We start from the raw sequence: 24182 nt of genomic DNA on the forward strand, positions 1-24182 counted from the left end.
TTGAAACACACAATTATCTAACACTTATTATGTACAATACCCATCAAACTTTATCAGAAATGCACAAGGATTCTGGGAAGATGGAAGAGTAGGAGGCTCCAGAACTCTGTCTGCATACCTAGGCAACCATCACACTGGCAGAATCAGTCCAATGTGATAAGTTTTGGAACTTGAGAATCAATTGAAGTCTTTCAACTTCCAGGAGAAGAAGGCACAGACGGTAAACTTAAGTCACCTTTCTTCAATTTTCTGCTCCTATTTTTAACAACAGTCATTCATTCCCTACCCTTTAGCCTCTTCACAGCCCACATATGTCTCAGAAGTGGCATGAATATAGCTTTTAAAAACTAATGTGGGTGAAATGGCTACTTTTATGTAAAAAATGGTGAAAAATGGAATGTCCAGCTATTTGGTCAAACATTATTCTGGGTGTTTTTATAAAAGTGATTTAGGATAAATCAACATTTACATTGATAAAATGAGCAAAGCAGATTACTCTCTCTAAAATGGTTGATACTCATCCAATCAATTGAAGGCTTTAGGAGAACAAAAGTTTGAAATTCCCCAAATGAGACACTTCTACCTGCCTGACTGCCTTTGTCAAACTGAGACACTAGCTCTTCCTGCGTCCTGAGCTTGTCAATACATTGTACAGGTTTTTAGACTTGTCATGATTTATAACTGTGCAAGTCAATTACACACACACACACACACACACACACACATTTGGGTATTCCTATTGTATGCCTAATAAAACATACAACAAAGGATTCTGACCTCCAAATATTGTGTCTCTATATTCTGATTGCTCAGTGCTACCTCTGATCATGAAGTGCAAACACGATGAGTAGCCATTACTACATCCTATCTCTGTATTGCAAGTCCCAACCTTTGGGCAAAAACCACTTCTTGGAATTTAAAGGGTTGTTGCCTGATCTTTTCTTTTCATTTTTCCTGATTTTCTTATTTTGGGAACCATGCAATAAAGAGTAAGATGGTCAAAAGCAATTGCACAGGAAACCAGAAAATCACCACACATGCCCAGAGAAAAATTTAAGTTCAGAAAAGACCAGAGAAAATCTTTACCACATGCATCTCAGATAAAGCATTAATCTCCAGGATATATAAAGAATTCCAAAAACTTAATGCAAAAAAAAAAATACAGGTAAAATAAACCAATCAATAAATGGGCTAAGGAACTGAACAGACACTTCACAGAAGAAGAAATACAATTGATAAACAAATGTATGAAAAAAAAATGTTCAACTCTCTAGCAATTAGAGAAATGCAAATCAAAACTACTCTAAGATTTCATCTCACTTCGGTCAGAATGCCAGCTATTAAGAATAAAAACAAAAATAAATATTGGTGTGGATGTGGGGGGAAAGGTGCACTCATACATTGCTGATGGGAGTACAAATTGGTGCAACCACTATGGAAAGCAGTATGGAGATTCCTGAGAAAACTTGTAATGGAACCACTATTTGATCCAGCTATCCCTCTCCTTGGTCTATACCCAAAGGACTTAAAATCAGCATACTGCAGGGATGCAGCCATGTCAATGTTTTAGCAGCTCAATTTACAATAGATAAACTATGAAACCATCATGGGTGCCCTTCAATAGATGAATGGATAAAGAAAATGTGGTATATATATTTGATGGAATATTATCTTCAGCTTTAAAGAAGAATGAAATATGGCATTTGCAGGTAAGTGGATGGAGTTGGAGAATACCACTTTAACCCAAGTAAGTCAATCCCCAAATACCAAAGGCTGAATGTTTTCTCTGATATGAGGATGCTAATTCACAATAAAAGAAGGAGGCACTAGGGAAGAATAGAGTTACTTTAGGTAGAGGAGAGTGAAGGGAGGAGAGGGGATATGAGGATAGTAGATATGAAACAGACATTATTACCTTATGTACATATACGACTGCATAACTCATGTCAGAAATTATACCCAATTTATATATGATATGACAAAGTGCATAACTATATTCTACTATCATATACAACTAATTAAAAAAATAAAAAAATATTTAAAAAAGAAAAAAAACTAGAGAAGATCTAAAGTTTATACCTTACATTGATCCTCATCATGGACACAGTCTGAAGAATAAAAAGAAAAATCATTGAAGTAAAAAGGGGCAAAGCAACATTTTAGACACCCTCAAAAAGACATATATCCACAATGTGAGAGTCTCAGGAAGAGAACATGATAGAGAGATTATTTTTAAAATTAATGGCCCCCAAATTCCCAAAGTTGATAAAAGACATGAATATAAACATCTAAGAATTTCAATGAACTCCAAATAGTATGAACTTAAAGAAATTCATACTGAAACACATTACAGACTTTCAAAAGTCAAAGCAGAGAGAGACTCTTGGAAGCAGCAAAAGAAGCAATTCAGAGAAGAGAAAAAGAAGAACCAGCAGCAATTCTGAATGTCTTAGAAACCCTCAAGTAGATTTTAAACAGATTTCTCATCAGAAATGCTAAAGGCCAGAGGAGAATGAGCTAATGGATTCAAGGTGCTGGAAAAAAAAAAAAAAAGCCCACCAACCAAAATTGCCCTTTGAATTTGACAAAAGAAAACATTAACAGAGTGAGTTCATTATCATTACATCTGTATTAAAAGAACTGAGCAATGAAGTCATGCAGTTTGAAATGTAAAGATACTAGACAGTAACTCCAAAGTACATACAGAAACAAAGATCTCAGTAAAAGCAAATACAGGGCACACATATGAAAGTTAGCACTATTGTAGCAATGATCCGTTCTTCAACTTTTTTTTTTCCACATGATTTAGGAGACAAATACATTTCAAAAAAGTTATTCTAAAAGATAGTATTATTTTAACTTTGTTATGATGAATTTTAAAAAATATGTAACTTAAGAGACTAATACACTAAAAACAAGGTTTAATATATGCTTTGGAATACATAGGGTAGGAAATACTGGGATATCAGTGACTCAAAAGGGGTAGGGAAAGAGCCATAAAAGAGATGAAACTTTATGTTGTTGAAGTTAAACTAGTAAAATTTCTAAATCAGAGTAATATAATTTTAGGATATGTTATCTACAACAAGGTAAGTTGCCATTGCCAGAGTTGGATCCCACAACAATGTTCCAAATGACCTTCTGTACCACTGCATTAGTGAAGATCTTCAAGCAGCTAACAAAGAGTAGAAAATGTGCCACTCATCAAGAGCAGAATCCCACCAAGATCCCAGTGATAAAAGAAACACACAAAGATGACAATCAGCTGCCCATCTTGGATAAAAGCAACTTCCTCATTCCTGACCAAGTCAAAATAAGCCTGCTCATCAAGATAATTAGAAAGAGCTTTTGACTCAATGCTGGTGAATTGACACAGCATGGTGAGTATGACCACAGTGACCTGGGAGGTGTACAAGGGTAAGAAGGATGAAGATGGGTTCCTGTGTAAGATGTGTGCCTCTCTGGAGACATTCGAAATGAAATCGCTAGTGTAAGAATAAAACCATGCCTTGGAAGATTTTGAAGCCCCTACCAAAGCGGGGAAAGGGATGCCATCAACTGGAATTGATCAGCTCCTCTAGTCACAGGTTATCAGAACAGTTGTTTTCCACATAGGACTTTTAGGAGTTGTTTTTGCATTTAGAGCACAAAAATGGATCTCTAATTAAGCACACTTGGATTCAGAAAACTAAATTATTTAAACTAGGTGTCTTGTTTTCAAATTTTGGAACTTTAAAAACAAAATAATTTTCATGTTAAGTTGCCAATAAAATAAGCCTTCGCATTATTTTAATGCTCTTCCCCCACCCATTGGAATTTCACCCTCAAGCAGCAACTTCAAGGTGTTCAGAAAGAGCTCAGTTCACAGACTTGCTCCCTCTTCAGAGAAGGGTTTCAACTCAACTAGGAAAATTTCTCAATGGGGATCTCTAAGCTGAAGGTGGCCAGGAGAAGCCCCCAAATTTCTTTGCTTTTGCACAAAACTGTTTTAAAGGGAATGTGTGCAGGAAAGCAGCTCTATGCACTGTGCTTAAGGTTCCCCAGTGGCAGCATGCCCAGAATCTAGCCCCAGCAGTTCTAGAAAGTTCTCCTTTGGTTTCTTCTCTAGACAATTAGCACAGGAAAGCACCACTACTCAATAGGAAATGGGAACCTTGGAGTATGTATACTTTTTATCTAGTTTCTGAAAAGGCCACTTAGAAAAGTGGTGTTTCTTGTTTTGAATTTACTCTGATCTGAGACTTCAAAATAATGCCTGCTTTGGTAGGTGACTGAACAGAATGCAGGTACCTCCTTATGGTGCAATAGAATAGTATACTCCACAGCATTGGCATTCAGATGTGCTCCCTTAATTGTTTTTGTTAAATGGGTAAACAAAATATGTTATTAACAGGTTCTCACTTTTTAAAGTGTAGTTCAGACATCTGTCAATATTCTCCAACTGTATATGCATGTCAGCTGTGAAGTAAAAAGCAAAAAGAGACATTCACCCTTGACAAAATTCATGTCCAGAGTTAACTCCCTTCCAGATTCAGCCTAGAATAAACCAACAGTGCTTCCTGATGCATCAGGCTCACTATTGACTCTCTTTTTTTTCTTGGGAGTGTTACAGAAAGATCAATTACACCACTTCAGACTGTATGATATCACAGGTAGCCTTCATGTGCAGGTGTCTATGGGGTAACTCTCAGTGAGAGATCTTTACTATAATGGAAGGAAAAGTAAAATCGTGCATTGGGCCCTTGTCCCCTCATTACAAGAATCCCTTTATTCACTCTATCTGGGGCATTCCTCTGCCTACATGGTCAACTTTAAATACATTTATTTTCACATTTTGTAAATTCTTAGCCAACCATTGTTGTTTAGATTATAATATGTCATTATGTCTGAGATTCTTGTAACTACTGTGTTATCAATAAGATTCCTATAATATTGTTCTGTTAAAAAGCAAATACCACTGGGATGGGGGGCAAACCTGTAATTCCAGCAGCTCAGATGGCCAGGCAGGAAGATTGAATGTTAAAAGCCAGCTTCAGCTATTTAGTGATTTCCTAAGCAACTTAGGGGACCCTATATCAAAATAACTTTTGAAAAGAGCTGGGGATGGGGCTAAGTGCCCTTGGGTTCAATCCCTAGTACCAAAACAAACAAACCAACAAAACATACTGAAAGGATGATTTCTACTCACTGAATTTTAAAAACAAGTATGTTTTTGATGCACTAAATGAATGAAAGCGTAACTAAAATCATCTAAAAATAGTTATCACCATAGTAACCATAAAAAGAGCAGTCACAATATATAGACAAAAAGAAACGAGAAAGGAATTAAAATGTTTCAGTATGAAAAATCAGTCAAGTAAACTCAAGACTGCAATACAAGAAATAAGAGGAAAAGCTATAATGCATATAGAAAACAAATAACAGCACAGGAGAAGTAAATCTCTTCCTAGTAATTACTTTAAATATAAATGGGTTAAACTCTGCATTAGCACATTCTGTTACTATAACAAAATACCAAAGACTGAATATTCTAAAAAGAAAAGAGTTTTATTACATAAATATTTGGAGACTTGGGGCATAATGCTAGCATTTATTTGACTCTGGTGAGGGCCTCATGTCAGAAGGTAGCATAAGGAGAGAGCATGGGAAAGTGAGAGGTCACATGGCAACAAAAGGAAGGCAGAGGATGATTCAGCAATCAGGCTCACTCTTTTATAAGAAAATATTTTCATAACACCTAATTCAGGTTCCAAGGTAATCTACCTTAATGCCATCCACGAGAGTGATTCCAATGACCACTAACAGAAATGCATCTCTTAAAGGAACCATCGTCTTTTAACATTTTCACAGCAGGGACCCAAGTTTCTAACATATGAACACCTGTAGAACAAAACACATTCAAACTGTAACATTCTTCAACTAAAATACAACAGTTGATAAATGGATTAAAAGAGAAAAATAAAAACATGATCCTACCATATGCTGTGTATACATAATTCAGTTTAAAACCAAAGACATAAATAAGTTATAAATGAAAGGATGAAAAAAGATAGTCCATGAAAATAATAATCAAAAGGGAGCCAGGATGACTATATTGATATCAGACAAAATGTTCTTGAATTTTAAATGACATATGAATTAACAAAGACTCAGAGTAACAAGAAGACATAACACACATTGGCCAAAATATTTTAATACACACTTTCAATAATGACTAGAATGACCAGATAGAAGGTAAATATGGAAACAAAGGATGTGAGCAACACAATTAACTACAGCTAACTTGTACAGATATACACACTGTTCTACTCCAGAGACATTGCAGATATATGCAAAATATTCTACCAAGAGAATATGCATTCTTCTCAGGTGCATAGGATATATTTCCAGGATGGATTATATATTACATTACAAATATGTCTCATTCTATAATATTCTAAAATGTTTACATCATACAAAGCATATTAACAAATCATAAAAATAAAGTTAGAAATCAGTAACTGAAACCTAAAAAATTCACCAGTTTGTGGAAATTAAATACTGTACTTTACAACAGCCAGTGAAATAAATAAATAACAAGAGAAAGTAGAAAATAATTATTAGAATGATAAAACACAATGCACCAAAACTTAAAGGATGCAAAACTAAAATATTTAAAATGCATGTACTAAGAGATAAATTTGGAGCTCTAAAGGCTTATATGAAAAATGCAAGAAATATCTCATATCAACAATTTAATTTTATAAGAACTTGAAAACAACAACAAATCTCAAAGATAGGAGAAGTAATATTATAGCATATACATGATATATATAGTATAGAAAAACAATAGAAAAAAATCAATAAAACCAAAGTTTTGTGATTGAAATATCAGCAAAATTGCCATATCTTTAGCTATATTAACTGAGAGTTAAGAAAGATGGCTCATTATTAAAATAAAAAGTGAAAATGAAAATATTACTATGAATTAAACAGAAATTTACAAGGTTTATCAGAAAATACTATGCCAAGAAATTGAGTAACCCAGAAGAAATGAGTGAACTCCCAGACCTATGAACACTAAATCCTGAAGAAAGAGAAAACCTGAAGACTAAATAATTAATAAAGTCATGGCATCCAAAATCAAAATCTCCCAATAAGGAAAAACCCTAAGGACTCCAGTAGTGAATTTTACTAAATATTTAAGAAATAAAAACAATTTTTCTCAGGTTTCAAAAAAGAAAAACCTGAAGAGCAGGGAATACTTCCTAACTCATTCAATAAGGCCAACATTTTCCACATATCAATATCAAACAAGGGCAATACTAGAAAAAAGTAAAGTAGACCAATATACCAAGGATAATGGATGCGAACATTCACACCAAAATATTAGCAAATCAAATTCAGCAGCATATTAAAAAGATTATGAACTGTGACCAAATATGATTTATTCCTGGAATGCAAAGTTGTTTCACCACATGAAAATCAATTAGTCTAATATACCACAGTAACAGAATAAAGGAGAAAGCATAATTATCTCAATTTATTCAGAAAAAGACATTTGACTAAATTTTAAATCCTTTCATTATAAAAACTCTCTCTCAAAAAAAAACAGACTAGGAATAGCTAGGCATTCCATCAACATAGTAAAGTCCCCATATGAATAACCTTCAAGAAATGTTACACCCACTGGTAGAAGATTAAATTCTTTACCAATAAGATGGGGAACAAGAACTGGTAGACACCTGCTGGAGCTCAGGCCCCAGCTCAGGACTACCTTCTTTGACCTAAGGGAGCCTCGGTCACCCCACACACACACCAGGAGACCAGGACTAACCTACCTCCATCTTGGGACACTGTAGACATCACCATAGCCTTCCTCTTGCAATACCTTGTGACGACAGAGCCTAGAAGCAGCTGCATCTAGGAACAGGCATCCCAAAGCCAGGGTAAGGCCTACTTTTTCAGCCCCATTTCTGAAAGATGTTGTTGAATCCATCTTAGGGCACCTCCACTGCTATCTCGAGTTACCTCCAATATTGCCACCATCACATTTAGTTGCAGTAGCACCCATCATGGAACACCAGCAGGGTAGGAAGCCCAACACCAAAGTGGGGTACAGATAATCTGCATGGATACTACAAGATTGTAAGGTAGAAACTGTGATATCTCAGAGCCACCCTGCAAGAAAGGAAGACACATAGACAACATGAAAAAAAAAGGGGGAGTAAAGTGCCCCAAACAAACCAGCATACTTCAATAATAGAACATATGAACAGCACAGTTGAGAAGGAGTTCAGAATGTTCATAATTAAAATGATCTGTGAATTAAAGAATGATGCAAATGAGCAAATACAGACAAAAGTTGATCACTTCAACAAAGAGATAAGATAGCAAATATGGGCAACCATTGATGACACCAACAAAGAGATAAGGGAGAAAATACAGGTAGCAAAATTTTACTTCAAGAAAGAGATACAGATTCTGAGAAAAAAAATCACAAATCATTAAAATGAAGGAAACAAACCAAATAAAAAACTCAAAAGAAAGCATCACTGACAGACTAGATCAATAGGAATATAGAATGTCAGACAATGAAAACAAAGTATACAATCTGGAAAATAAAGTTGAACACAGTGAATATGGTAAGAAACCATGATCAGAACACCCAAGAATTATGGGAAAGCATCAGAAGATCAAATCTAAGAGTTATTGGGATAGAGGAAGGCACAGAGTTTCAAACCAAAGTAATGCACAGTCTCTTCAATCAGAAAATTTTCCAAACATGAAGAATGAATAGAAAAATCAAATACAAGACACTTATAGGACACCAAATGTACAAAATTACAACAGATCTATATCAAGGCACATTATAATAAAAATGCTTAGCATACAGAATAAGGATAGAATCTTAAAGACCACAAGAAAGAGGAATCAGATCACATATAGTGGGAGACTATATTCATATCTCAGCATATTTTTCAACACAGACCCTCAACAGGAGATCCTGGAACAACATATACAAAGCTCTGAAAGAAAATGGATACCAACCAAGAATCTTATATCCAGCAAAACTAAGCTATACATTTGACGAGGAAATAAACACCTTCCCTGATAAACAAAAGTTAAAAGAATTTACAACTAGAAAGCCTGCACTATAGAACATCCTTGGCAAAATATTCCATGAAGAGAAAATGAAAGACAGCAATGAAAATCAACAGAGGGAGAGATTACACAAAAGTAAAAACAAATCAAAGGAGAAAACAAGTCAAGTTAAACACCAAAAATAAACAAAAATGGCTGGGAATACACATTATTTCTCAATAATAATCCTGAATGTTAATGGCCTAAAATCACCAATCAAAAAACATAGACTGGCAGATTGGATTTAAAAAGAAAAGACCCAACAATATGCTGCCTCCAAGAGACTCATCTCATAGGAAAAGACATTCGCAGACTGAAGGTGAAAGGTTGGGAAAAATCTTACTACTCACAAGAACTGCAGATGCAAACAGGGGTTTACACCCTTATATCAAATAAAGTAGGTTACAAGCTAAAGTTAATCAAAAGGGATAAAGAAGCTCAAGGGAACCATACACCAACAAGACATAATAATTATAAATATATATGCCCCAAACAATGGAGCATTTACATTCATCAAACAAACTCAAGTTCAAGAGTTAAATAGTGCTGGGCTGGGGATGTGGCTCAAGCGGTTTTTGTGCTCGCCTGGCATGCGTGCGGCCCGGGTTCTCTCTCTCTCTCTCTCTCTCTCTCTCTCTCTCTCTCTCTCTCTTCAAAAAAAAAAAAAGAGTTAAATAGTGCCGCAGTCTGGCTGAGCACAAAATAACCAAGCCACCACGAGGCACTTGTAGGTTCAAACAGGAACTACTTTATTGCCCGCACCTCCCTGGGAACTCTCTCACTCTCCACCACCAGCGCAAACTCAATGGGAGCCCCTGGAGAACTCCCCGAGGTAGTAGGAGCCGCCCTATTGTCAGACAGCAGGGTCCATATACAACTCAATACACAGCCTGTTTCAATCCAGCATCATCCAGTCACAGCAATTATAATTTAATTATCATCATCTTAATGGCTCGCTGGCTTCACCTTTTAACCACTCCTTCTGGTGCCATCCCGACTCAGCTGTGGCTCTCAGCAAAGTAGACCACAACACAATAATTCTAGGTGACTTTAACCCACCTCTTTCACCACTGGATAGATCTTCCAAACAAAAACTAAACAAAGAAACTATAGAATTCAATAAAACAATCAATAACAGACTTAACTGACATATATAGAATAGTTCATCCTTCAACAAGTGAATACAGTTTCTTCTCAGCAGCACATGGATCCTTCTCTAAAATAGACCATATATTATGACACAAAGTAACTCTTAGCAAATTAAAAAAAAAAAATAGAGATACTACTCTGCATTCTATCAGATCATAATGGAATGAAATTAAAAATCAATGATAAAATAAAAAATAAAAGTTACTCCAACTCCTGTAGACTAAATAATATGCTACTGAATGAACAATGAGATATAAAAGACATCAAGGAGGAGATTAAAAAAAATTCTTAGAGGTAAATGAGAACACTGATACAAGGTATCCAAGTGTCTGGGAGACTATGAAGGCAGTATTAAGAGGAAAGTTCATTGCATGGATTTCATTCCTTAAAAGAAGAAAAAGTCAACAAACAAATGACCAACATCACATCTCAAAGTTCTAGAAAAAGAAAAACAAATCAACACCAAAAGCAGTAGAAGAAAGGAAATAATTAAAATCAGAGCTAAAATCAATAAAATTGATATAAAAGAAACAATTGAAAAAATTGACAGAACAAAAAGTTGGCTCTTTGTAAAACTAAATAAAAATGATAGACCCTTAGTCATGCTCACAAAGCGAAGGAGAGAGAAAATTCAAATCACTAACATCCATGATGAAAAAGAAAACATCATAACAGACATTACAGAAATACAGAAGACACTTAGAAATTATTTTAAAAATTTGTACTCCAACAAAATAGAAAATATTGAAGACATCAACAAATTTCTAGAGTCATATGAATCAGGATGATATAAACAATTCAAACAGATCAATTTCAAGCAATGAAATAGAAGATGCCATCAGAAGCCTACCAACCAAGAAAAGCCCAGAACTCAATGGATACACATCTAAGTTCTAAAAGACCTTCAAAGAAGAACTAATACCAATACTCTACAAATTATTTCATGAAATAGATAAAAAGGGAATACTTCCAAACTCTTTCCATGAGGCCAATATCATCCTGATTCCAAAACCAGGCAAAGACACATTAAAGAAAGAAAACTTTAGACCATTATCTTTAATGAACTTAGATGCAAAAATTCTCAATAAAATTCTGGCAAATCGAATACAAAAACATATCAAAAAGATAGTGCACTATGATTAAGTGGGGTTCATCCCAGGGATGCAAGGTTGGTTCAACATATGGAAATCAACAGACTTAAAGATAAGAACAATATGATCATCTCAATAGATGGAGAAAAAGCATTTGACAAAATACAGCACCCTTTTATGTTCAAAGCACTAGGAAAAACTAGGGATAACAGGAACATATCTCAACATCATAAAAGCTATCTATGCTAACTAAGCCCCAGGCCAACATCATTCTAAATATGGAGAAATTGAAGGCATTCCCTCTAAAACCTGGAACAAGACAGGTATGCCCTATTTCACCACTTCTATTTAACATAGCCTTGAAACACTGGCCAGAGCAATTGAACAGACAAAAGAAATTAAAGGGCTATAAAGAGAAAGAAAGAATGAACACCAAAAACAAAAACCCTCTCAACTTCAGTTCTCAGTTTATCAATCCTTGCAGAAAGCTGATCCAGGAGCCATCTTGGGACTGCAGTGCCACAGAGCCTATAAGAAAGTGGAAACCCAGATCCCTCAGTTTGCAGTTAAGTCTGATGAGCCAGTCTAAGCCTAAAAACCTGTGAAAAGTCAGAAACTGGGAGCATTTTGCCTGGGGTAACATAGGTTAAAGGGGCTCAAAAGAGCCTGGCTCTCCCTATCTCCATGACTGACAGGGGTGGCTATAGTGAGACAGAAGGTTGAAAAGGAGGGTGTGAGGGCCTTTTGCTCTCGACTTGCCAAGCCAGCTGGTCCAGCACCTACCAAATTCCTGGGGCCCACCCATGTTGTCACTCTCCAGGTGCCAGCTCTAGTCTGTTCCCTGGCTCCCTCCTCAGTCAGGCATCCACCAGTCACAGGTCCCTGAAGACCCTCCAGGTATTGAGACCCACCAGAACCCTCCAGCCCCCAATTCCCTAGTTCCTCAATCTCCCTCCCTTGACCACCGCTCATGGATCATCACTTGCCTACTAGGCCTGCAGCATAGCCACCAGCCCAGAGCACTGCATGGGAGGCCACTACTTCACTGCCAGTCCTGCCCCTCCCAGTGAAGCAAGAATAAAGACAGGCAGTCAGGTCAGATAGGCAATTAGGTGGAATGGAGAAAATAGAGGCTGCTTTGGATCTGGGAAGTTAGAGACCACCCCTTGGAGATTGGAATGTTAACACCTCCAGAGCACTTTGATTACCAAGATTACCTACCTATACTGCTCCTCCCAGAAGGTTGTTAATGAAGCACCCTGAACAGACAGGGAGCTGCTAGTTAATGGCCTCTTGGCTGCTACTCTCTTCCTGCCCTGCTTGCTTTCTGTCCCTATTGCTCCATTTGGCCCTTCCCCCTGCCCATCAGTTTCTCACCTGGGGCTAGTCACATATGCAGGAAGGAGAGAGATATGGGGGAAGAGAACAGTGAAAGTCTAAAATATACAAAAAGACGCTCTGACTTCTTCTCCTGGGAGAAATCTGTTACTGTTTTTTAAATGAAACCTGCTTTATATGTTTATCTCACTTCTCTAATGTTCAAACTTCAACATTTGAGGAAGCACAGCTTGTCACCAACAACTGGCGCTGTCACCAGCACACAGCTTTGCTGCCAACCTGTGGGACCTAGCACCCAGCCCTGACTCACCTGGTGCAGGCCATCTGGGCCCCAAGTGGCTAGCCCCAACTTGTCCTAAATGTGTTTCCTCACCTCTAGACCCACCCAGTCTACCACACAGCTTTGCCGCCTCTGACCTGAAAGACCATAATACTCCTGCTCCCTGGATGTGGTCAGCTTTCTTGCTGTCTGCCTGCACCCCAGCTTCCCTGGCATGCCACTTCTCACCTCCAGGACTGCAGCCCAGCCAGCCCACACTAATCTCCTAGGAAGGGAAAGTGGGAAGTCTTAAACCCCAAGGGTCAACCTGGGGAGCAAAACACAATAAAAAGAAAGGATGAACAACCCAAGGCCCATACTTCCATGCTTAGATAATACCTCAAGAAGAAATGAAAAGAAAACCAGGTGAGCACAGACTGTGAACACATACAGTTACTATTTTGTCCAGACTAGTGAATATGACTCCTTAATTTCTTAACATTTCACCAACATTTTCTGTTGCTTGTTTGTTATGGTTGTAGTTATTTTATGGTTTTTGTTTTGGTTTTGTATATTGGTTTTTATTTTATTTGAATGTATACTGACTGATTTCTAGGACTCCTACACATATTTGTATTTGTTTTTCTCTCTCACTTCTAGTCTTTTTTCCTTTGTTCTTTCTTTCTTTATTTTCTCTCTCTCTCTCTCTCTCTCTCTCTCTCTCTCTCTCTCTTTGTAGTTGTTGTTGGAGCTTTTATTTTTTTGAAAGTATTATTTTCCCATGCTCTGTATTTTGAGGGTTAGTGTTTCTGATTAGCTTATTTTATTTTTGTTTTGTATCATTTTCATCACTACTTTATCTCCCTTATCCCTCTTTTCTCTATACCTGACACCCAAATTCCACTTTCTCTCTCCTCTTTTATATTATTCTATTTTTCTTCCCCTTTAAAATTAACAAAATATCGTAAGTTACCACAGTTATGCCATATTCACCTTTTGAAATTGCAAACACTTTTTTATCCTCCTATCACTTCTTTCCACATAGTCAACTACATCCTTAACACTTTTTTTGAAAAGTTTTTAATTTATATATGACAATGGAATGCATTACAATTCTTATTACATACATAAGGCACAATTTTTCATATATCTGATTGTATACATAGTATATTCACATCAATTCATGTCTTCATAACTGAAAATACACTTCTTAATACTAATTTAGGTACATAATGTCTACCCCACCACCAATGTCACAGCAATAATTAATAAGTTGGAAGTCATAGACAATATCTTTTTAAAAATTTTTAAGCCAGATATAATGCATGATTATTTACTGCTTTTACTGATGGAAATTGCTGATCCTACTATCCCTCCATATTGTACCATTTAACACTAGATATCAAGATAGGAACTACAAACCTAGTCCACTGCTATATGTTTGCATACATTGTTTCTATCATGGGCCTCCCCCCACGTCCAAACTCATAAGTTAGAAACTCTACAGCATCAGTTCCATCCAGATAGATAGGTAGACACATAAACAATATGAAAAATCAAGGGTACAAACCATCCTAAATAACAAAATACTTCAACAATAGACTTCATTGATACCACAGTGGAGAAAATGTCAGAGATGGAACTCAGAAAGATCATGGTTAAACAGATCTACAAGGTAAAATATGATGTAAGAAATAAATTCAGAGAGAAAATACAAGATTTGCAAGATCATTTCAACAAGGAAATAGAGATCCTAAAGAAGAGTCAGTGAGAAATCCTTGAAATAAATTAATCAATAAACAAAATAAAAAATCAATGTAAAGAATCACCAACAGACTAGATCACTTGGAAGATAGAGTTTCAGGCAATAAAGACAAAATACATAATCTAGATGATGAAGTTGAACATGGAAGAAAGATGTTAAGAGATGATAAACAGAACCTCCTGGAAGTATGTGATAATGTGAAAGGACCAAAATTAAGATTTATCAAGATAGATGAAGGCTCACAGATACAAATGAAAGAAATGCACAATCTTTTCAAAAATAATGTCAGAAAATTTCCCAAGCCTTAAGAATTAAATGAAAAATCAAATACAGGTGGCTTGCAGGACCCCAATTTTACAAAATTACAACAGACCCACAACAAGGTACATTATTAGGAAACTCCTAACATACAGAATCAAGATAGAATTTTAAAGGCTTCCAGAGAAAAGTGACAGGGAAACCAATCTCACTCTTAGCTGATCTCTCAACCCAGACTCTCAAAGCAAGAAGTTATTGGGGTTGGGAGTGTGGCTCAGTGGCAGAGCACTTGCCTCACACATGTGAGGCACTAGGTTTGATCCTTAGCACCATATAAAAATAAACAAATAAAATCAAGGCATGCTGTCCATCTACAACTATAAAAAATAAAAATAAAAAAATTATAAAACCCAAAATGCTAGGAGGTCTTGAAATAATTTCTACCAAGCTGGGGATGGTGAGATAATGGTGAGGAGGACAGCCAATAATTTCTACCAAGCTGAGGTGATGAGATAGTGGTGAGGAGAACTACATCCAGGATAATTAAGCTTCAGAATTTATGATGAAATAAAAGACTTCAATGATAAACAAAAGTTAAAAGAATTCACAACTAGAAAGCTGGTTCTACAAAATATATTCATATAAGGGTTTTTTGTTTGGGATTGGATATCTAATAACTTCATGGCTCTGGCATGGGTGGTGGCTAGGAAAGTTTCTGTACAAAAGCACAGGATGCCTAGCTGCTGGGAAAGTTTCTGTGCAAAGACACAGGATGCCTAGCTGCTGTAGCAATGCCCTTCATGAGGAGGCTCTCTGCTAGAGTCTTATAAGCCTTGACCTTGATCTCAGGAACATAGCTCCTGGGAATAAAGGAACTCTCTTGTTATAAAACCACAATATTTCACCAAGTTCCACTGTACTTGAACCTGTCCACATAACAGTAACTTTAAACAAAGGACTTTCTTGAGAGCTATACAAAGCTCCTAACATTGTACATTGCAACTATAGTATATAACTGTAGAATAAGCAGCATAATGTTGATAACTGTAACCTGCCTAATGACACAATGAGCAATAATGTACTATTGAACCCGAGACGTAATGTAACCTATTGATATAAATAAAGCAGCCAGCTTGAAAAGTGGCTATTCTGCCTCTGCACCTTGCTTCTGTCTCCTTTTGATTTGTTTATATACTCAATAAAAGATCTCATGAAGAAGAGATTAAAAAAAAATAAAAGTGAAAACCAGCAAAAGAAGGAACTACACTAGAAGAAGAGTCAATCAAAGAAGAGACTAGTTCAAACTGAAAATCAGAAATAAATCAAAATTTTAGGGAATAAAAATGATATCTCAATAATAACATTGAATGTAAATGGCCTAAGCTCATCAATCAAAAGATATAGGCTGGCAGGTGGATTAAAAAATAAAATAAAAACCCAATAATAGGCTGTCTCCGAAAGATTCACCTCATAGGCAAGACATCCATAGATGGAAGGTAAAAGGATAGTAAAAACATCTTTCACATGGTTCTCATAAGCAAGCAGGGGTTTCTATCTGCCGCAGTCTGGCTGGGCACAATTCAGGAGCCACTTGTCAAAAGAAACGAACTTTATTTTTAGAACACACACACCACACCACACAGCTCCTCAGGAAAAACCCTCAGAGCCCAACTGCCACCACTGGCTTCCCACAAGACTCTGCACCTCCCCCACTCCTCCTGCTCTTGAGGCCGATTGGCTGGGTCGCATGGGCGGAGCCAAAATAAGTCCCCCAATGAGCAGCTCCGTGGTCTGAAAGGGCGGGGAAACAGCCCAATGAGCATCACTGCAGAGGAGCCAATCAGTTGGCAGCTGGAAATTTGCTGGGGCTGCTGTGAGCCAATCATCAGCTGGCAGCTGGAAGTTTGCTGGGGCCCCTTAGGCTGTGGCTCTCAACACTATCCTCATATAAGATAAAGTGGACTTCAAGCCAAAGCTAATCAGAAGGGGAAAAGAAGATCATTTCATACTGCTTAAGGAAATTATACATCAGTAAGACATAACAATTGTAAATATTTATGCCTCAAACAATGGAAAACCTTTGTACATCAAACCCTTCATAATTTCAATAATCACATAGACCACAATAGAGTAATACTGGGTGACGTTAACATGCCTCTCTCATCACTAGATAGATCCTAAAAAAAAAAAAAAGTAAATAAAGAAGTTATAGAGCTTATGAATACAATCAATAATTTAGATTTAATAGACAGTTTTAGAATATTTGGTCAATTAGGGACTGAATTCACTTTCTTCTTTGCAGCACATGGATCCTTCTCTAAAACAGACCATATATTAGGCCAGAAAGCTGCCCTTACCAAATACAAAAAAAAAAAAAAGAGAGAGAGAGAGAGAGAGAGAGAGAGAGAGAGAGAGAATATACTTTGCATTCTATTAGATCACAATAGAATGAAATTAGAAAGCAATGATAAAATAAAAAATAGAAACTGCCTTAACACCTGGAGACTAAATACTATGCTATTGAATGACCAATGGAAATTAGAAAAAATGAGGGATAAAATAAAAAAAAAAAACATACTTAGCGGTAAATGAGAATCATGACACAACTTATCAAAATCTCTGAGAAACTATGAAGGAAGTTCTAAGAGGAAAGTTCATTGCCCTGAGTTTCTTTAAAAGAGTAGAAAGTCTTTAAAAAGTCACATTAAATAATCTCAAAGCCCTAGAAAAGGAAGAACAAGTCAACACTAAAAACAGTATAAGATAGAAAATAATTAAAATCAGAGTGGAAATCATTAAAATTACAATAAAAAAATCAAAAAATAGATGAAACAAAAGTTGATTCTTTGAAAAAACAAATAAAATCAATAAACCCTTAGCCAAGCTAACAGAGAAAAGGAGAAAACTCAAATCACTAAAATTTGTGATGAAAATGGAAATATCACCACAGACACTATTGAAATACAGAAGATAAGCAGAAACTACATTAAAATCTATACACCAATAAAATAGAAAATCACTTCAGACCAATTTCCCTGATGAACTAAGAAGCAAAGTTTCTTAATAAAATTCTGGAAAATCATATACAAAGCATATTAAACAGATAGTGCACCACAATCAAGTGAGGTTCATTCCAGGAATGCAGGATTGGTTCAACACATAGAAATCAACAAGTGTTTGAGTCCATCCCATTTATTGATTTTCATTCTTGTACCACAGGAGTCTTATTAAGGAAGTTGGAGCCTAATCGCTCATGATGGAGATTAGGGCCTACTTTTTCTTCTATTAGACACAGGGTCTCTGATTTTATTCCTAAGTCCTTGATCCATTTTGAGTTGAGTTTTGTGCATGATGAGAGATAGGAGTTTAATTTCATTTTGTTGCATATGGATTTTCAGTTTTCCTTATACAATTTGTTGAAGAGGCTATATTTTCTTCAATGTATGTATTTGGCACTTTTGTCTAATATAAGATAATTATAATTTTGTGGGTTAATCTCTGTGTCCACTATTCTGTACCATTGGTCTACCAGTATGCTTTGGTGCCAATACATGCTGTTTTTGTTACTATTTCTAGTGGAATAGGGAGAGGGATCATGGGAGGAATAGACAAACTCTAGATAGGGCAGAGGGGTTGGAGGGGAAGAGAGGGGGCAAGGGCTTCTTAAAGATGGTGGAATGTGATGATCATTATTATCCAAAGTACAGGTATGAAGACACGAATTGGTATGAATATACTTTGTATACCACCAGAGATATGAAAAATTGTGCTTTGTATGTGTAATAAGAATTGTAATGCATTCTGCTGTCATATATAGATAAAAATAAATAAATAGAAGAAATCAACAAATGTAATTCATTACATCAATAGACTTAAAGAAAATAACCACATGATTATCTCAATAGATGTAGAAAAAGCATTTGAAAAAAAATTCAGCATCCATTCATGTTCATAACACTAGAAAAACTATGAATAATAGGAACACATTGAAAAAGATATATGCAATCCCCAAAGCCAACATCATTCTAAATGGAGAAAAAAAAGCATTCCCTCTGAAAACTGGAACAAGACACAAATGCCCTCTTTCATCAATTCTATTCAACATATTCCTTGGAATCCTAGCCAGAGCAATTAGACAAAAGAAAGAAATTAAAGAGATACAAATAGAAAAAGAAGTGCTCAAAATTTTCCAATTTGCTGATGACAAGATTCTACATTGAGAAGACCCAAAATACTCCACCAAAAAGCATCATGGACTCATAAATGAATTTAGTAACATAGTGGGATATAAAGTTAACACCCATAGTTCAATTGTGTTCCTATACACCAATGATGACAACAACAACAGAAAAAACAAATAATCAATAAATGGGAAAAAGAATTGAAAAAGCACTTTACAGAAGAAGAAATGTAAGTAATCAAAAAATGTATGAAACATGTTCAACATCACTAACAATTAGAGAAATGGAAATTCAAACTACATTGAGATTCCTTCTCACTCCAGTCAGAATGGCAATTATTAAGAATACAAGCAATGATAAATATTGGAAAAGATGTGGGGAAAAAGGTCCACTCACACATTGCTTGTGGGAATGCAAATTGGTGCAACCACTTTGGAAAGCAGTACGGAGTTTCCTTAGAAAACTTGGAATGGAACCACCATTTGACCCAGTTATCCATGTCTTGGTATTTACCAAAAGGAATTAAGATCAGCATACACAATTCACCCAACCACATCAATATTTATAGAAACTCAATTCACTATAATCAAACTATAGGACCAACCTAGGTGCCCTTCAATAGATGAATGGATAAAGAAAATGTGCAATGCATACACAATTGAATATTACTCAGCCATAAAGAAGAATGAATTTATGACATTTGCAGGTAAATGAATGGAACTGGAGAATATCACGTTAAGTGAAGAAAACGTATCCCAAAAAACCAAAGGTTGAATGTTCTCTCTGATATGTGGATGCTAACTCATAAGAAGAGAGAGTTAGCATCCACGTATCAGAGAGAACATTCAACTTCTCTAAGAAGAAATATAGGAGTTCTTTGGATTCAAAGGGAAATAACAGGAAGGGAAGGACGATGGGAATTTGAAAGAGAGTAGAATGAATCAGACATAACTTTCCTATGCTCATCTATGAACGTACAACCATTGTAACCCCACATCATGTACAATCTCAAGAATGGGATCAAAATTTGAATGGGTTGCACTCCATGTACGTATTAAGATTATAGCCAAAATGTAGCCTACTCTCATGTATGCCTAAAAATAACAACAACAAAACTGCATTTACTTTCTCCTCAATGGATATGGAACTTCTATTATAATAGTCCATATTTTAGAACACAAAGAAAGTCTTAGCAAAAAAAAAAAATTAGTAATTCCTTGCATCCTAACAGGTAATAATAAAAAGAAGCTGGAAATTAATAATAAGATAAAAACAGAAACATGTAGAGTTTGAGTAATACATTTTGGATAAGGAATGAATCACAGAACATATCTGGAGAAATTAAAAAATTCTTAGAAACACATGAGATCAGAGATAAGATATATCACAATCTTTGGGAGAATTAAGGAGTCCTAAGCGGAACGTTTATATAGCATTGAGTACCTACATTAACAAATAAAAAGATCCTAATTAAATAATCTTATTTTATGCCTTAAAATCTAGAAAAGGAAGAATATTCAAAAACAGTAGAAGAGAAGAAACAATTATGATTATAGCCAAAGATAATAAAATTGAGAATTAAAAAATAATACAAGGAATCAATGCAACTGAGGGCTGAGTTTTTAAAAGATAAACAAGATTGATAAATCCTTACTCAAACTAACGAAAAGAAACAGAATCCCCAAATCAATAAAGTTAGAGATAAACAAAAAGGAGCTAACAATTCAAACACTTCTGACGATCATTAGGAACTGTTTTGAAAATTGATACTACAATAAACTGGAAAATATAGAAGATATTCAGAAATTTCTAGACATTTTGGATCTACCAAAATTGCACCAGGAGGATATAAAAAACCTAAACCCTTTATCAAGTAATGCAACTCAAGCAGCAATTAAATGCTTTTTAACAAAGAAAAACACCAGGACCAAGTGGAGTCACAGCCAAGTTCTAAAAGTCCTTTTAAGAAGAGTTAAGGTCAATACTCCTCAAATTATTCGGTGAATTATGAAGGATGAGAATATCGCAAAATTTATTGAATGAAACAACTTTAACCCAAACACTAAAACCAGACATAGACTCAACAAGGAAGAAAAACTTCAGACCAATATCCCTGATGAACATAATAGCCCAAATCCTTAATACAATATTAGCAAACAACATTAAAAAACTCAATAAGGTGGTTTTATACCATAATCAATTTGGTTTCATCCCAGGGTTCCAATGTTGATTTTACATATGCAAATCAACAACTGTAATTTCCATATAAATACAATTAAGGACAAGAAACACATGATCATATCAATAGATGTAGAAAATGTGTTTGACAAAATACATCACCCATTCATGTTAAAAGTTGTGGAGAAACTAGGGATAAAAGGAATTTACCTCATATTAAAAATGTTTTATATGACAAACCCAAGGCCACTATCATACTAAACAGAAAAGAAGCTGAAAACATTTTTTTTCTAAAATCAGAAATAAGACAGGAATTTCCACTATTATCAGTCCTGTTCAATGTATTTATTAAAACTCTAGAAAGAGCAATTAAACAAGTGAAAGAAATTTAATAGACACAGATAGGAAAAGAAAAAGTCAAATTATCTGTGCTAGCTGACAACATGATCCTATATCTACATGACCCAAAAACTACATCAGAAAACTTCTGGAACTGATAAATGATCAGCATTTGTAAATTGATAGCTTTCCTCTACTCCAATAATGAATCTTCCAGGAAATAAATTAAGAAAACAATCCCTTTCATCATAACATTAAAAAAAGAAAAGAAGAACAGGAAAATAAAACTACTTGGGAATAAGTAAGGAGGAGCAAGACCTCTACAATGAAAATACAGAACACAGGAGAAAGAAGTTGAAGACCTTAAAAGATAGAATAAGCCCTCCCATGTTCTTGAATAGATAGAATTAATATTGTCTAAATGGCCATAAAACAAAAAGTGTTACATGGATTCAATGCAATCCCTATCAAAAATGTCAATTGTAATCTTCATAGAAGAAAAAGTCCTTAAATTATCTTAGAGGATTAAGAGTCACAGAAAAGACAAAGCAATCTTGAGCAAGAAGAAAATTATTATTCTACTATGTTATATATGACAGCAGAATGCATTACAGTTCATATTACACACATAGAGCACGATTTTTATATCTCTGGTTGTAAACAAAGAATATTCACACCATTCATGTCTTCATACATGTACTTAGGGTAATGATGTCCATCTCATTTACTGTCTTTTCTACCCTATACCCCCTTCCTTCCCCTCCCACCCCTTTGCCCTATCTAGAGTTCATCTAATCCTCCCATGCTACCCCCTCCCAACCCCACTATGAATCAGCCTCCTTATAGCAGAGAAAACATTCGGCATTTGTTTTTTTGGAATTGGCTAACTTTGCTTAGCATTATATTTTCTAACTCCATCCATTTATCTGTAAATGCCATGACTTTATTCCTTTAAATGCTGAGTAATATTTCAGTGTGTGTATATACTACATTTTCTTTATCCATTAATCTACTGAAGGGTATCTAGTTTGGTTCCACAGTTTAGATATTGTGAAGTGTGCTACTATAAACATTGATGTGGCTGTGTTTCTGTAGTATGCTGTTTTTAAGTCCTTTGGTTATTGACTGATGAGTGGGATAGCTGGGTCAAATGGTGGTTTCATTCCCAGTTTTCCAAGGAATCTCCATACTGCTTTCCATATTGACTGCATAAGACTCCTACAGCATAAAACTTAAAATCAAGAATCAATAAATGGGATTGATTCAAACTAAAAAGCTTTTTCTCAGCAAAAGAAACAATCAATGAGGTGAATAGAGAGTCTACACCTTGGGAGCAATTCTTTACCACTTGCACATCAGATAGAGCACTAATCTCTAGGGTATATAAAGAACTCAAAAAGCTAAACACCAAATAAACAAATAGCCCAATCAATAAGTGGGCCAAGGAACTGAACAGACACTTCTCAGAAGATGATATACAATCAATCAGCAAATATATGAAAAAATGTTCAACATCTCTAGCAATTAGAGAAATGCAAATCAAAACTATATTTTTATTCTTGATGTCAAACTTGACATCTTTTATTTTTCACATTTCTTAACAAATTATTGTGGCTATTATTTCCCTTAACTGCACTTTTATCTTAATAGTAAAATCATAATTTTTTAGTAAAATTATAGTGTTTAGGTACCACCATTAAAGTCTTGAAATATTCCTATTTTGATTGTGTATTTTTTTTAAACTAGTGAGTCTTATACTTTCATATATTTTTGTGTTACTCATTAGCATCCTTTCCTTTCAGCTTGAAGAATTTCCATTAGCATTTCTGGTAAGATATACTCAATCATCTGAGAAAACTTTTTCTCTTCTTCATTTATGAGGAATAGTTTTTACTGGGTATAGCATTCTTGGTTGTCAGTCATTTGCATTTGACAATTTGAATATATCACTTTACTCTTTCCAGGTCTATAATGTTTCTACTTAGAAGTCTCCTGCTTATTCATAATGGAACTTCATTTTGTGTTATTTTCTTCTTTTCCCTTGCTGCTTTTGGGTTCTTTCCTTTATCTTTGACTTATGACTACTTGATTATAATTGTATTATAAGTATTATGTTATGGTTTAGATTTTTTATATCTTCCCCAAAGCTCATGTGTTAGGTAGGCAATGCAGACATGTTCAGAGATGAAAAGATTGAATCATTAGAGCTGTAACTTCATCAATAGATTAATCCATTTGATGACTACTGGGTAGAAACTGTAGTGAGTGGGGCATGGCTAGAGGAAAAAGGTAACTGGGGACTTTGTCTTGTCCATGGCTCCTTGTTCTCACTTGTTGCTTCCTGGCTGCCATAAACTGAACAGACTTTTCTGCTGTGATGTTTCTGCCTTGGATCCAGCCAATCATGGACTGAATCTCTGAAACTGAACCAAATAAACTTTTTCTATTTTTTTAATTGATTTTATTTTTTAAATACATGACAGTGAATGCATTACAATTCT

The sequence above is a fragment of the Marmota flaviventris genome, chromosome 3 (genome assembly GCF_047511675.1).
Source record: "Marmota flaviventris isolate mMarFla1 chromosome 3, mMarFla1.hap1, whole genome shotgun sequence".
Taxonomy (NCBI): domain Eukaryota; kingdom Metazoa; phylum Chordata; class Mammalia; order Rodentia; family Sciuridae; genus Marmota; species Marmota flaviventris.